The following is a 14630-nucleotide window of genomic DNA, read 5'->3' as shown; positions in this document are numbered from 1 at the left end:
TCATTTGTTTCACAGCTTTAATATACATAAAGTCAACTTTTTTTACCAAATTTATTCTTGAACTTGTCATAAACCTTTCTAATGTTGTCTTAAAGAACAAAATAACTGCAATGACAAAAGGAAGTTCAGGAATATAACTGTAGGAAAAGAAACTATACTTTATATTTCAAAATGGACTTTCATTTGGAGTTAAAAATACAAGCAATGTGACAATCTGAGAGGAAATAAATCATGAAATAGGCTAAGGTTGGAAAGCAGAATTACATTTCAATGAAGTAAAAAGTGAATCTTGTTAAATAAAAATTATGTATCCTGAAAAAAGGTATAAATAAATCATTCTCAGAGATTTGATTAGTTTTAAAAATATCCAAACATGTACACTCACAGCCAAGAAATTCCAATAACTTCTCCTAGACATCTATTTGTGCCCCAATTCATCTCAGAATCAACATGTCAAAATTTATCATCTCTCTTCACAGAGGAGATTTTTCTCTGATGTTCCCTGTCAAGGGTAATATCACAGTGATGCTCCAATTTGCCAAAACCAGAAGATATTAGATATTTGACCAACACAGTTTTTCTATATGGATGTATAGAAATGATTATATATCCTCCAGTGAAAATTCTATCTCAATAATTAAATTCAAAGAATGAGATGTTTAAAATATTTGATTGGCAAAACAAGTAAACTTTTCTGATTATCCTTAAAGATGTTTATGATATTTGGTTGTCCAACACCTAGTAGATTTAAAACTTGCACAGAAAATTGAATATATAGTGAGATACTTCCTTTAAAACAATTTTTTGATACTGAGATACTTTTTTCTAGGGAAATTTTACCTGATAATATTATACTTGATAGGATCTTACTATTCTATTCCATTTCAAAAAATTTCTCCAATAAATCTTTTTGCATTCAATCTATTTCTGAAGGCTTTCTTTAAGAAATTTAGTCCATTAAACTAATGAAAGTGGAGACACAGCATACCTATGGGATACAGTGAAAGCATACTTGGAAGTTTGTAGCAATCATGCCTACATTGAAAAACAGAATGATCTCAGATAAAGAACCCATCCTTCCACCTCAGGGAACCAGAATAATTAGGATCAACTAAACCCAAATTATAGAAAGAAAGTAATAATAAAGATCATTGTTGAAATAAATAAAATGCAAATTTTAAGAAAATACAAAGATCATTGAAACAATGAGCAGGTTCTTCAAAACTACAAATAAAATTGACAAACCCATGGCTAGACTAGTGAAGACAAAATATAAGAAGAGAAGATTCTAATAATAAAATCAGAGTAAAAAGGGAGGCATTGCAAATGAAATCACAGATAAACAAATGAATACTAGATGTGACTAACTAGACAAAAACGAACTTGATATTCTAGAAGAAATGGACAAATTCTTGAACATGTATATGTTACCAATTTTGAATAATGTAGAAATATAAAATGGAATTGACCAATAACAAGTAATGGTATTGAATTAGTAATAAAATATTCCCATCAAAGAAAACTTCGGGACCAGACAAACTGTTTTGCTGAATTCTACTTAAAATAAAAAAGAATATCAATTCTTCTTAAATGATTCCAAGAATTCAAAGAGGTGGGGATTTTTCCAAATGCATTTTATGAAGCCAGCATTACCCTAACACTAAAACCAACAAAGATGTATTTTAAAAAAAGAAAGAAAAAAAGAAAAGTACAGGCCAATATCATTCATGGAAACAGATGCAAAATTCCTCAACAAAATGACAGCAAACAAAATTCAATGTCACATTTAAATGATAATTCACCATATCAAGTGGGACATATCCAGGAATGTAAGAATAATTCAATATATGAAAACAAGAGATGTGACATACCACATCAAGAGAAAGATGGGCATAAGCAATATGATCTTTTGAATAGATGCAGAAGGAGCACTTGATAAGATTCAATATACTGTCAGGATTTAAAACACAGAATAAATTAGGTATAAAACCAATGTACTAAACATTATAAAGGTCATTTATAGTAAGCCTACAGTTAACCTTTCACTTATGGGTAAAAGTTGAAAGCATTCCTCTAAGATCTGGAACAAGCCAAATATGCTCAGTTTCATCAATTTTATTCAACATAGTCCTGGAATTTCTACCCAGAGGAATCAGATGAGACAAATAAATAAAGATCATCTAAATGAGAAAAGATAAAATAAAATTGTCAGTGTTGCATATGACACACACACACACACACACACACACACACATATATATATATATATATATATATCTCCAAATACTCCACTAGAAAAAAAAACTATGAAAACTAATAAGTAAATTTACAGTTTCATTATAAAAAGTTAACATATATAAATTATTATCATTGCTATATGCCCATAGCAAGTTATCTGAAACAGAAATCAATAAAATAGCACCATTTCCAATAGCTACAAAGAAATAAATGCCCAGGTATAAATTTGACCAAAGAGGTTAGTTAAGGATCTCTACAATGAAAATTACAAGAAATCATTTAAAGAAATCAAAGAGGGCACAACTAAATATAAAGACATTCTGTGTTTTCTTAGAAAGAGTCACTCTTGTTAAAATGCCAATACCACTCCAAGAACTCTACAGATTCAATGTAATTCCCATTAAAATGCCAAAAAATTCTCCACAGAACAAGAGAAAATACTCTTAAACTTTGTAGGAAACCACAGAAAATCCAAATTGCCAAAGCCATCTTGTGCATAATGCACAGAGCAGGAAGCTTTATACTATCTGACCTGAAAATATACCACAAAGCTGTAACCATCAAAACAGCTTTTCATTGTCATAAATCATGACATGTAAGCCAAGAGAACAGAATGCACAGCATTTCAGGAAACCCAGGCACCCCTAACCAATGATGTTCAGTAAATTTTCTGAGAGCACACTTTGGAACACATGTGGAAATACTAACACTACCATTTTTTCTAATAAATGGGACTTCAAAAGTCATATATATTCATGCAGAGGAATAAAACTAGACTTCTGTCTCTTGCTATTACAAAAATCAACTCAAAATGGATTGAAGAGTCAAATGTAAGAACTAGAAATTTTGATCTAATAAAAGGAGATGGGTATGCTTCAGGACATTGGAATGACTTAGTTTTTGGATAAGCCTCAAAAAGCACAGAAAAAGAAACAAAGGGGAAAAATCAGACTATAAAGCTTCTTATAGCAAAAGAAACAATCATCAGAGTCAAGAGAGCCTACAGAAAGGGAGAAATATCAGCAAACTATACATTTGGTTAATAACCAGAATGCATGAAGAACTCAAAAGTATTAACAGCAACATGAATGAATTAAGTAATAACCTACTTGAAAGTGAGCAATAGATCTAAATGGACATTTTTTAAAAGAAGACATACAAAATCGTTCAAGGATATATGAAGAAATGACCAATACCACTAATCATCCTGGAAAGGCAAATCAAATCCACAACGAGATGTTGTCCTAATTCAGCAAGGATGTCTGTTATCACAACAAAGCATAAAATTCCTGGTGAGCATGTGCAGAATAGAAAACCCTAGCACATTCTTAGTGGAGTGTTTATTAGTGCAGCTGTTAAGAAAAACCATGTTGGGAGTGGCAAATGTAATATGGTCCTTGAACTGTCTAGACAGAGGTGATGCCCCTCCTAGGAATTCTCAGGGCAATGGCTATGATTTGAGACTGCCCAGCTGCTGTGCTGATGCCCTGTTCAAAGGGAAATTCCATGCCAGCCACAGATTTATCTGTTCTTAACCTTGGGTTCTAATGCCAGCTGCCTGGGAGTAAAGAATTATGGACCCAAGCTGATATTTCTAACTGGACTGTTTATGCCCTCAAATTTGATTCTGTTAATCTTGAAGAAACTTCCTCACAATAAATCCATATGAGGTTTAAACCTATATAATAAATGTGTAGAGTTTGCTCATGGTCACTATTTCCCTATCAAGGTTTAGTGATCCACCAGGCTCTGTTTTTTGTCTCTATTTGTCTGTCTTTTTGTCTTTTCCCTATCCCCTCACCACCTGGTCCAGGAACATAAATGAACAGCTATGCAGGATGCCACAAAATAGTATGTTAGCTCCCTTAAAAAAAAAAAAAGAGGAAGAAGGAAAACAGAACTATCATATGATTTAATCCCTCCTCTGGGTGTATTTGCAAAGAAAATACAATTAGTGTGTCAAAGAGATTCTGCACAATCATGTCAATTCACAACAGGGAAAAAGTGAAAACAAGTGAAGTGTCCATAAGTAATGAACAAATAAAGATAATGTGGTACACCTACAAAATGGAGGTTTCCTCAGGTGCAGAAAGATTGAAATTCTCTCATTTGTGGCAACATGGATGGAGCTGATTGTGTCAAGTGACTTATGTCAGGGACCAAAAAGACAAATACTGGAGAATCTCATTCATATATGGGATGTAAAAAAGTTCGTCTCACAAAAGCTGAAAGTACAGTGGTGGTTACTAGAAGCTGGGTAGATGAAGGAGGAGTTTGAGATAAAGTTTTTTTAATGAGAGCCAAGTTACAGTGAGATGAGAGAATTACATTTTAGTGCTGCTGTTGCATAAGAGGGTAACTATGATAACAATATGTACTATACATGTTTCAGAAAGCTAGAAGAAATATTTTAAATATTCTCATCATAAATGAATGATAATTATTTGATAAAATAGACATGTTCCACTTGATTTAAATGTTATGCAATATATGTATCAAAACATCACATGGTACCCTACTAATATATATGTGACATTATTTTTGTTTTAAGTATCAGTTGAAAAATAAATTAGAAGAAATAAGATTAATTTACTACATAAGTCTGAATGTTAAAAAATAAATTTTACATACTATCTTTAATGAAAGAAGAGTAAAATATAATGTTATATAAAATATAGGAGCTTAAAAATTAAGGTTATGTGTTTTTTAAAAAACAAAATGTATGAAAAAATAACCAAGCACTTTCTTGTTTCTACGAAAGTGCTTAAAAGAAAATCTAGACAAAATTATACACCAAAAAGTGGTGGGCTCAATTTAAAAAGGATTTTCATAAGTCAGCCAATCAGCACTGTACATGAGAAAAGAGGTAGAATTTAAAAGAAAATCAGAGAGGTAATGAAGAAAAGAAATCAAAGCTTATATTATGGCGACAGAAAGGAAATGTGTATGCCAAAGGAACTGGATCAGTGATACTTAAAAAGTTAAAATTTCATTTGAAATTAGTCTACATATATTCTTGTAACATTAATGCATGTTTGTACTCATACCACTAATGGCAATTTCTACAGATTAAAAGGACATGTTTGTTCTCCTAAAACATATTTCCTTTTGTGGTAATTGATATTCATCTAAATTTTACTCTCTTCCTATGCCAATGATATAGAATAGCAAATGTCACAAAAGTTCAAAAGTTTTCTATAACCCAAAATGGGAGTCAATGACAGATATGGCACATCTTCAATACAACTCCATCAATAATTCCATTTCACACCACCTCTGGTGCTGCAGAAGCTTTTAATAAACTCTCCAGTGCATACTCTGTAATGAGTTTGACACTGAAGTACTGACTCAAGAGGTACAATACTGAGGGTAAAAATAGTATAACTCAGTTCTTGGTGAATTAAAAATGAAAAATTTTCAAGTAATGGATCCTAAGACCATAAAAATGTGTCAAAATTTAGAAATCATTCCTCTTTCCTCCTCAAGAAGAGTACCACTTCTGCTCTTCGATTTAGTTTAAAATGAAAAAAAAAAATGTGATAAGAAAAGAGGCATCAAGACTCCAGCGCGTGGAGCGACGCGCTGCTGCAGCTGGCCAGGCGCGGGGACGGCTCCCCTCTGCAGATCCCGTCCTCACGTCGCTCAGGCAGCACCCAGCCCGGCGGGCTGTCCATCTGCAGGAGCCGCAGAAAGTGGCCCGTTTCCAGCGTCTGTGCGGGTGGAGGCGCCGCCGAACCGCTCAGCGGAACTGAGGGAGGATGAGAAAGCGGAGGCTCCGCTAGCCCGAGACTCCCGGGGGCGAGGACGGCAGTCCGGAGCGACCAAGGGCCCCCAGCCGCAGGGAGTGACCACAGTCAGCGCTCAGACAAGCCGGACGCAGCGGCACCCCCAATGGCATGTAAAACGGGCTGGTGGCCCAGTGGGGCCCAGCCTCATTGTCGCGCGCGGGCTCCCTGCGACGCAACTCGCTGGCCGGCGAGCAACTGGCCGCTCTCCTATCTGTTCTGCTTGGGCACGGAGTTTGGCGACTGACTCTTTACATCATGTTCTTCCCTTTCTGGATCTGGAACCTGTACGCCCTGGTGGGTCGCAGGCTGGTGATCATCTGGGTGCTGGTCATGTACCTGGGCCAGTGCACCAAGGACATCATCCGCTGGCCGTCGCCTTCCTCCCGGCCTGTGTCAAGTTGGAGTTCTTCTGCAACTCCGAGTACAGCATGCCCTCCACCCACGCTGTGTCCGGCACCCCCATATCTGTTTCCATGGTCCTCCTCCCTATGGCAGCTGGCAGTATCCTCCTGTTTGTGGACTGCTTCTTATTCCCGGTGTTCCTAGTTTGCCTAAGTTGACTGCACATGGGAATGCACTCCATTCTGGACATTATTGCTGCATTCCTATGTCCATTTAATCTTAGCTGTTTCCTATCCATTTATGGACTGATTGACAACTGCAATCAAACTTAAAATATGCTCCACTAGTTATCATGGGTCCTTCATTTAGCTTTAGGATCTTCTCTTTCACTCTTGATACCTGGAGCACATCCCGGGAGACACAGCTGAGATTCTAGGAAGTGGTGCTGGAATGGCATGTGGATCCCATGTTGCTCATAGCGTGGGTCTACTATAGATCCTTTCTTCAAGATACTACTGTTAGCTAGGTCCCCTGTTTCTATGACTCTGTTTGGAAAAGCATATTGCGGATCCTCATGGAATGATATTGTACTGATCGTCAGAGATATAATGAAAAAGATCACCATTCCTTTAGCCTGTAAAATCTTCAACATACCATGTGATGATATGGAAAAAGTAAGACAGCACATGGAGTTGAACTTCCTTACCGGTATATTACCTATGGAATGGTGGGTTTCTCCATCACATGTTTGACTCCCCTACATATTTTTCTTTATTGGTATCTCTTGATGGGCACATACTGTTTGTGATAAGAAAGAGGTTTATCAGTTAATTGATACCTAAAAATATACTCTAGATAAAAGATCAGAGTTTAGGTTTTTGCAAGAATTTAACTTAAATAATTATTTAAGTAAATTCTTAAGAGTCAGTGCTTTTTAATATTGCACCTCCAGATTTTGCCTTAGGTGAGCTGAGTTATTTCTGTACTGAGAAAATAAGTATCTATTTAGAATGTTCAATGTAACTGTTTGGAGAGTTTTTGTACTGTTATGGATTCAAGTTTGTTATAATATATATTAGGATACATCATAGGCAATTATATATCTAAATATGTGTGATTAAAAAATATATACCTAAGTTTTTTAAACTGTGAGGTATATCATGAAAGCATAATAATATACACAGTTTGCATATGGATTTGGAATTAATACAGGTATGTTATTAACAATATATTTAACATTATTTACTAGGGAGCCATTTCCTAATTGAATTGCATAATTAGTAGACCAGAATTCATATGCTACCACATATTAATTTACTGCCTCTTTTTACACTGCCATAACCTTTCAAGTTACCATGATGTTGAACATGGGAGGCATTCTTAATGGACCAAATTTCAGAAAAATTACTTTTTAGATTCCTTATTTTTTTAAAGTTCTGTACACTGTGTTGAATGTATTTTTTTGCAACTGTTTTGTACATCCAGTTTAATAATTCAGGTACTGAATTTTATTGCTTGCTAATTGTGCCTTTCTGTTGCTGAATTAAGAAGGGCCATGTCTCTGTGATATAAAAGACTAATCCTATCTTAATTACATATAATCAGCAAATATTTTACAAAATGTATGTCTAACAGGGGTTGAATTAAACCACTCTTAATCCTTTGTCCTTTATTTAGAAGGAAATGTGGAATGGGCTAACATTTCTCACTAATTTATTGGAAAGCTAAGGGATAATATTCTTCCATTATTTTTGTAGATATTTTTCTGTGTATTGTACGTTATAGGAACAAGATATACTTTTTGCACATTGTTGTTTTGATTGTTTATACTGCAGGTAGCTATTTCCAGTGAAAGGAACGTAGTTAAAATTTATAGGTGGGACAGTGCAAATGCTTCAGATGTAAACCATTTTTCTAAATTGGAAAGCATTGGCTTTCCCACTGTTCACTTTTAATGCTCACTTATCAGCTACTTAGATAAATTATAAAATCTAAAAATAATAAATATCAATTGTTTAGATCCTATTATTTTTTCAACTTTTTATTATTTTCACAGTGGAAAATTTGGGTAGGGTATATAACTATGTTTTTGTCTGTGCCTTTATATTTTCAAGTGTGATTGTAATTAGATTACATAATTTTATTCTAGTAAGATATTCATAAAGAAGAGAATTAACTTTCCATATAAATGAACATCAGGTATGGATTGCTGATTTTAGTGCAATATCTATATGATTAATCCAGAAATATCAATTCAGATGATCTATTTTGCATAGCATAACTTTGAGCTCATATTTTTATGATTCTGTTTGAGAATTTAGGGACATGGCAATTTTTACCAAAACTGAATCTGATAATTTAAATGAAGCAACCTCAATGTGGGCTCTTTACCTATTAAAAAGAAACCAAGGCACTTTGGAACCTATTGGTATGTTGGAAAATGTGAAAGAGCTTTTCTTTCAAAATATGTGGTTAATGAGTGAATTTTGGGGTCTATGCTATCCTGCTAATTTTTATGTCCAGCTTAAAAAGTATTTGACAATATTCCATTTCTTTGGTTTATTATTTTCTGTCCTTTGGACAGTTCTATACTAAATGTATTTTAAAATAAAAAATCAAAGTCAAAATTGTAAAAAAAAAAAAAAAAAAAGAAAAGAAAGAGGCATCAACTTTCTGGGAAAATTTGATATATCAGGTTCAATTATTTTCATAGAAATATTTACTTAATAAAATGGTATGTGTCGTTCTAGGCAAGTGAGTAGGAATAGCTAATTTTACAATTACTCTTTAGTTATTTGTACACTCTGAATGCATGCTATTTATCAGGCAATGTATAAAGCATGAGGATATGAGGGAACACACCTCCCCAGGGAAGAATGTGACTGCACCTCAGATCTGGAGCACTCAGTGTTCGGGATAAATCAGAAGACTATGAATGCATTTTGTTGGTAGAAGGCGACATGTTCTCCTGATGAATTAGGTAGCCTGAGCAGGAGAAAACCAGTGTAGCAGAAAAAAAGAACAACAGAATAAAAATAAAATTACTGAAAGATATGTGTCGTCAAAGCCTAGTAAAGGGAATGTATCAAGCAAGAGGAAGTGAGCAACTAAAAACGTCAAATGCTGACTTCTTAAAAAAAATAGAGACAAAATTGGCACTTAAAAAGATGCACATTAAAAAATAGAGAACAGCACAAATAATCATGACATAAATGTACTAACAATCCTAGCACATTGTTGGGATTGGGGTACCAAAGGGAGTAAGATAGATTGGAGTGAGGTGGTTAGAAGTTAGGCTAGATGACATATAATAGCTAATTGTTAAAGAAATTTCAGGATGTTTGTGAGCTGTTGAAAAATGACAGGTAACTGAAAACCCACCATAGCTTGATATTTGTAATATGGAAATCAGTAAATTCTGTAAGTCTTGACTTTTTTTTTTCTTTCCAGAGTCACTGCATACATAGTATACATTGATAATTAAATGTGTAGGTTATAACCATGAGAATGAGTGCTAAAGTAAGTTAGGTTCAAAACTAAGAAAAGAAAATAATTTCAAAATGCAAAATTCAAGGCATTTGACATACAATGTACATATTGTCTTTATGTGTATATAGGAATTATGAAAAATTAATGTGTAGTGTTATGGTTTGGGCATGTGGTATTCCCAAAAAGGTCTGTTAATGCTGGGATAGTCAGAGGTAAGATGTAAGATCATAAGAGCTGTAACCTAGTCCATTCTGGTTTGAGTGACCTGGGTGCTAAGTGTAAGCAAGTGGACATGACGGGTGCGATGAGTCATAGGGGTGTGTCCTGGAAGGCTGCATTTTCCCTAGAGGCCCTTGCCAGTCTCTCTATATCTGCTTCCTGCCTTGCCATGAAGCTGAGCAGCTCTCTTCCGCTGGGCCATTCCCCCAGGATATGACTGGCCTCTGAGGCTAAAAGGAAGCATGGAAATTTTCTTTCTAAACAGTCATTAGTAATATCAAAGCATTAACCAAGCCCTTTCAAACTGAATATTCTTGTAATAGGGAAATGACAATGTGTGTTTAAAGTTGGGGACTATTTAATTTTATTCATCATCAGTATAACAATTGAACTGTCCAGGTAAAGACAAAATATAACCATTGATTTTGGGAATGGCCAGAGTGAATTATGCAAACTGCCCATGTACCATGAATGGAAAACATTTTCTAGTAAGCCACAGTTAGTGCCTCTGACTTTTTTCTTTCCTATGCAAAGTTAGAGAAAGTCTATATTAACCAGGGGATTATGGTTTGCTTACTTTCTCCATCAGGTTTTCAAACACTCTTAAGACAAAAAGTAAGAGGTGGTAAGACACTTTGCTTAAGGAGCCTAGGACCGTTTTAGGAGGAAAGGGAGCTGATACACCATGTACTTTTTTATTTTAAGTCATGGAGACAAGGCAACATGGTTGATGTTTGTCCTGTTCTAAGTCTCATTTCAGGAAAAATAAATAAATAAATGACCCTGGTGTGTGGAAACCTGGTTTGATTACATCATTTTAATAAAAATGCCATGGAGATTCTTAGTAAATGCTGATGTCATCAGTTTACAGCAAAACCACGTGATGCTCCTCAGGGTTCAGACCTCACTGCACTGTGTGATGCTGGGTACTCTAACATAGCTTTACCTTTGCGCGGTGGCGTAGAGCACTAGGCAACATGATTGCTAGGCAACATGATTGCTGAGTGGTATGCGCATCCCTAAAATTGTCACAGAGCAAAACAGATAAAAATCATGGGACTCATCACACCTTTGGGGAAATAATTATCTAGAAAGTCAAATTTCAGCACTTGCAGTTACTTTGATGTCAGTGTTTAGGAGACTAAAATCTTGCACTAATGTAAGAGTGGTTTTAGATGCAGGCAGAAGAGTAATTTTTGACTCCCATGATTACCTGAAAACAAATTATTCCAAAAGATGTTACTGTTTTATGTGGACTAGGCCCAATGGTTGTAGCTCTCATGATTCTCACTTAAAATCATCTGCTGGTGAGAATTTAGAACTATTACAGAGAACTGGCTCCTAAGGTATTGACAGAGGGAAAGCACATGCCAAGTTAGAATTTGTCTTTTCAAGTAATCCATTCACAACTGAATTTCTAATTTAATCAAAAAATAAATGAAATCTATGTTTAGAAAAAGCAGAAATAAGGACTCTATTACATTATACCCATAAGGTGGCACTGTATCTTGAAAACAATTAATAGATTATAAGAGTTTAACCCTAACATGTAGCTGAGATATTTTTATTAGAAAATTCATAAATATATTGCTTTGAATTGTTCTGCTATTTAATTTTAAGTGGATGATTAAAGCTTGTGATAAAGTAATGAGATTACATCTATCAGAGTAAATGAAGTAACTTAAAACAAAAAATTATAAAATTAATGCAAAAAGCCATATTACTCATCTCACCAAAGAATCTACAGAGATGGCAAATAAGTACATGAAAAGGTGTTTGTGTTGTTCAACTTTCCATTGCTTTAAAAAAAATATTTAAGAGAAACAACTTATAAGGATGAAAGATTTATTTTGATCCACGGTTTTAGCTTATTTCAGTCCATGTTCACTTGCCCCTCCCCCCTTGCTTTTGGGCCTCTAGAGAGGCAGTAGTACACCATGGAAGAAGCCAGGCCGTGCTTTCTATGTTGAAGAAAACCTCATCTCATACTGTGGCTAGGAAGCAAAGAAAGGTCATGGACAATAGTTCTCACTTCGTAAAGATTCTAAGTCCTACAGACTGGATAGCAATCTTTTAACATATGAGTCTTTGGTGAAAACTTCAAATGCAAAACATAGCAAAGCTCAAAATCCTACTACATGAGGGAACTTCAAATTAACAATGAGAAACCATCATGCATTTTTAAGAATAGTTCAGGTTCTAACACTGAGATTATCAAATGTTGGAGAGGATGTGAAGCTAGAGAAATTCTCATTAATTTCAATAGTTGCACAAATCTGCAAGCTTCTCAATTAATTCCTGAAGATGTGCTAATGCACCTGATCAATCAGGTTGAACTCCTGAAGGAAAAATAAATCCCTACAGAAGTGTTGAGTTATGTTTTCCTCTAGCTGTTCACATTAATAAAGCTTATTTTGTAGCCTAAAATGAGAAAGGGCCACTTGGAGAATGTACAGGATGGATACAGAAAACCAAACAAAATTAATTATTCTTGAACGTAGAAAGATGAGACTGTTGTCGCAAGAAATGACTTTTAAAAAGAAGGCAGGATAATAAAAAGAAAGGTATACTATTATCCCATCTGATTAAAATGCTATTATTTCTATGAAAAATGCGAGGTATATGAAGTATACAGGTTTACTGTTTTAGGCACATGAAAGTGCACACCCTTATTTTAGGTATGATTTTTAGGTACCATTTTGATTCATATTCAAAGTGTCTTGTTAGAAGCAAAATAAGCCTTATTGACTGTAATACTTATTGTTTGTTTTGTATAATATCAATAATTTTATCCTAATCAATTAGTACACTAATGATTTCTTTCTAAATTATTGTCCATCATACTACATAGTATGAAAATAATATAACAAAATGTCTGTGATGTTTTACATTAAACTTTATTTTGGATTATCTCTAAATTTTGAATAATGCATTTGTGCTGTAATTATCCTCATCATAAATTATAAAATTTTCTATTAATTGAAATATGTGAAAACTATTTCCTACAAAAAACTATAATTAACAGTAGAGCCTGCATCCAAAATATGTAATAACATATATATGCAGCAGCATTATACTTTCATCATTTAAATACCTGTTAATTTTTGAGCTCTTGTGATTATGTTCAACATTTCATTTAGATTTAAAATGTGTATTTACTTGTAACATATAACTACTTTCTATGAATGAAAAAATACCAAAACACATAAAATAGTAAAACACTATGACTTCTTGTAGACTAAAAGCAAATTTTTTGATTAATTATTCCATTAAGTAAAACAGCAGATACATAGGTTATACCAACTATTTCCTATGGCAATTTCATAAAAATTTCATTACACAAAGTGAAGTATTGATCAAGAATACCATATTACTTTCCTAAATTTTGTATTGGAATGAAAACATCAGTTTATATAATTTGATTTAATAATATATTTTCCAATGTGCAGAACACATTAAAGATTGCTGTGTTATAAAGTTTAAATGATGTAAATTTTATTTACATACTCTATGTCACTACCATTTAAAACTTGGATTAAAATATATTGCCATCTGGACAAGAAAATCCACTGATTAATTGATTCAAGCATTTAGACTGCATGCATCTTATATTCTTTCTTGTGTGTCTGTTTGTGTGTGTGTTTCTACACGCACACAGAAATTACCCTCTTCAGATTACCCACATCGATTATCGTCTGTAGTGAGATGATACTTAAAATTTAACACTGGAAGAATAAGAACAAGAATTAAAGGATACTTGATAAAACTCAATGCAATTCTTCAAAATTAAGTGAATTAAAAATAAGCTTGGTAGCACATTCAGAGACACATGAAAAAGCAGCTATACAATGTACGCAGTGAAAAACATGGATTGAGGAACACTCGAGTATGAAATTTAAAAATGGAAAAAGTTACATGGAAAAAATAATTACCAGATATGAAACAAAGTGTTTCATGCAAAATTGTTATAGGATTATTTGTGGATGTACTTGACCAGAGTGAAAGAGAGCCACATTTGCTGGTTTGCTTCCACTTGCTCTTGCATTCACTTTCACCCCATCTCACTCTGCTGTGCTTTAGGAGGCAGACCTGGTGTGGATCAAAATGCTTTAGTCTTCTGGCTTCTAGTTCACTTAGTCAAGAGATCAGGAGGAAAGGGATTATCCTCTTGCTTTCCTTCCCCAATTTTGGCTATTTTTCCATCAAAGTTTTATGGACTAGCCTCACAGCCTTCTTTACCATTTTATAAGAGATTCAAGTTGTCTGGGCCTGTCCTTAGATGAAAGGTGTTAATGGAATCCTGTTAAATAGTCTGTCAAATGCAATGTATTTCATAAATTCTTCAGTTTATATCTGTATTGGATTCCTAATTGTATGTGATAACGTTGGTCTCTCAACTTGATGCTTGCACAGCTGATGCACTTTCCTAGGAAAAATGGCATTATAGTATCCATGGCACATGATGAATAACTAATATCAAGTTATCACCAGATTAGCATGGAAGAAGTGCAATGGCAAAGCTAGTTTTGAAAGATTGTTTCACTCAGTTGCTAG

At 34.3% G+C, this 14630-nt stretch overlaps 1 pseudogene; it reads left to right on the top strand.

Annotated features, from left to right (window-relative positions):
• The first annotated feature begins 5759 nt into the window (after nucleotides 1–5759).
• LOC124991418 (sphingosine-1-phosphate phosphatase 1-like) lies at nucleotides 5760–7156 on the top strand (annotated as a pseudogene).
• The last annotated feature ends 7474 nt before the right edge of the window (nucleotides 7157–14630 follow it).

The sequence above is a fragment of the Sciurus carolinensis genome, chromosome 8, assembly GCF_902686445.1.
Source record: "Sciurus carolinensis chromosome 8, mSciCar1.2, whole genome shotgun sequence".
Classification (NCBI taxonomy): Eukaryota; Metazoa; Chordata; class Mammalia; order Rodentia; family Sciuridae; genus Sciurus; species Sciurus carolinensis.
The sequence above is the reverse complement of the archived record's forward strand: the minus strand, read 5'-3'. Positions and strand labels throughout refer to the sequence as shown.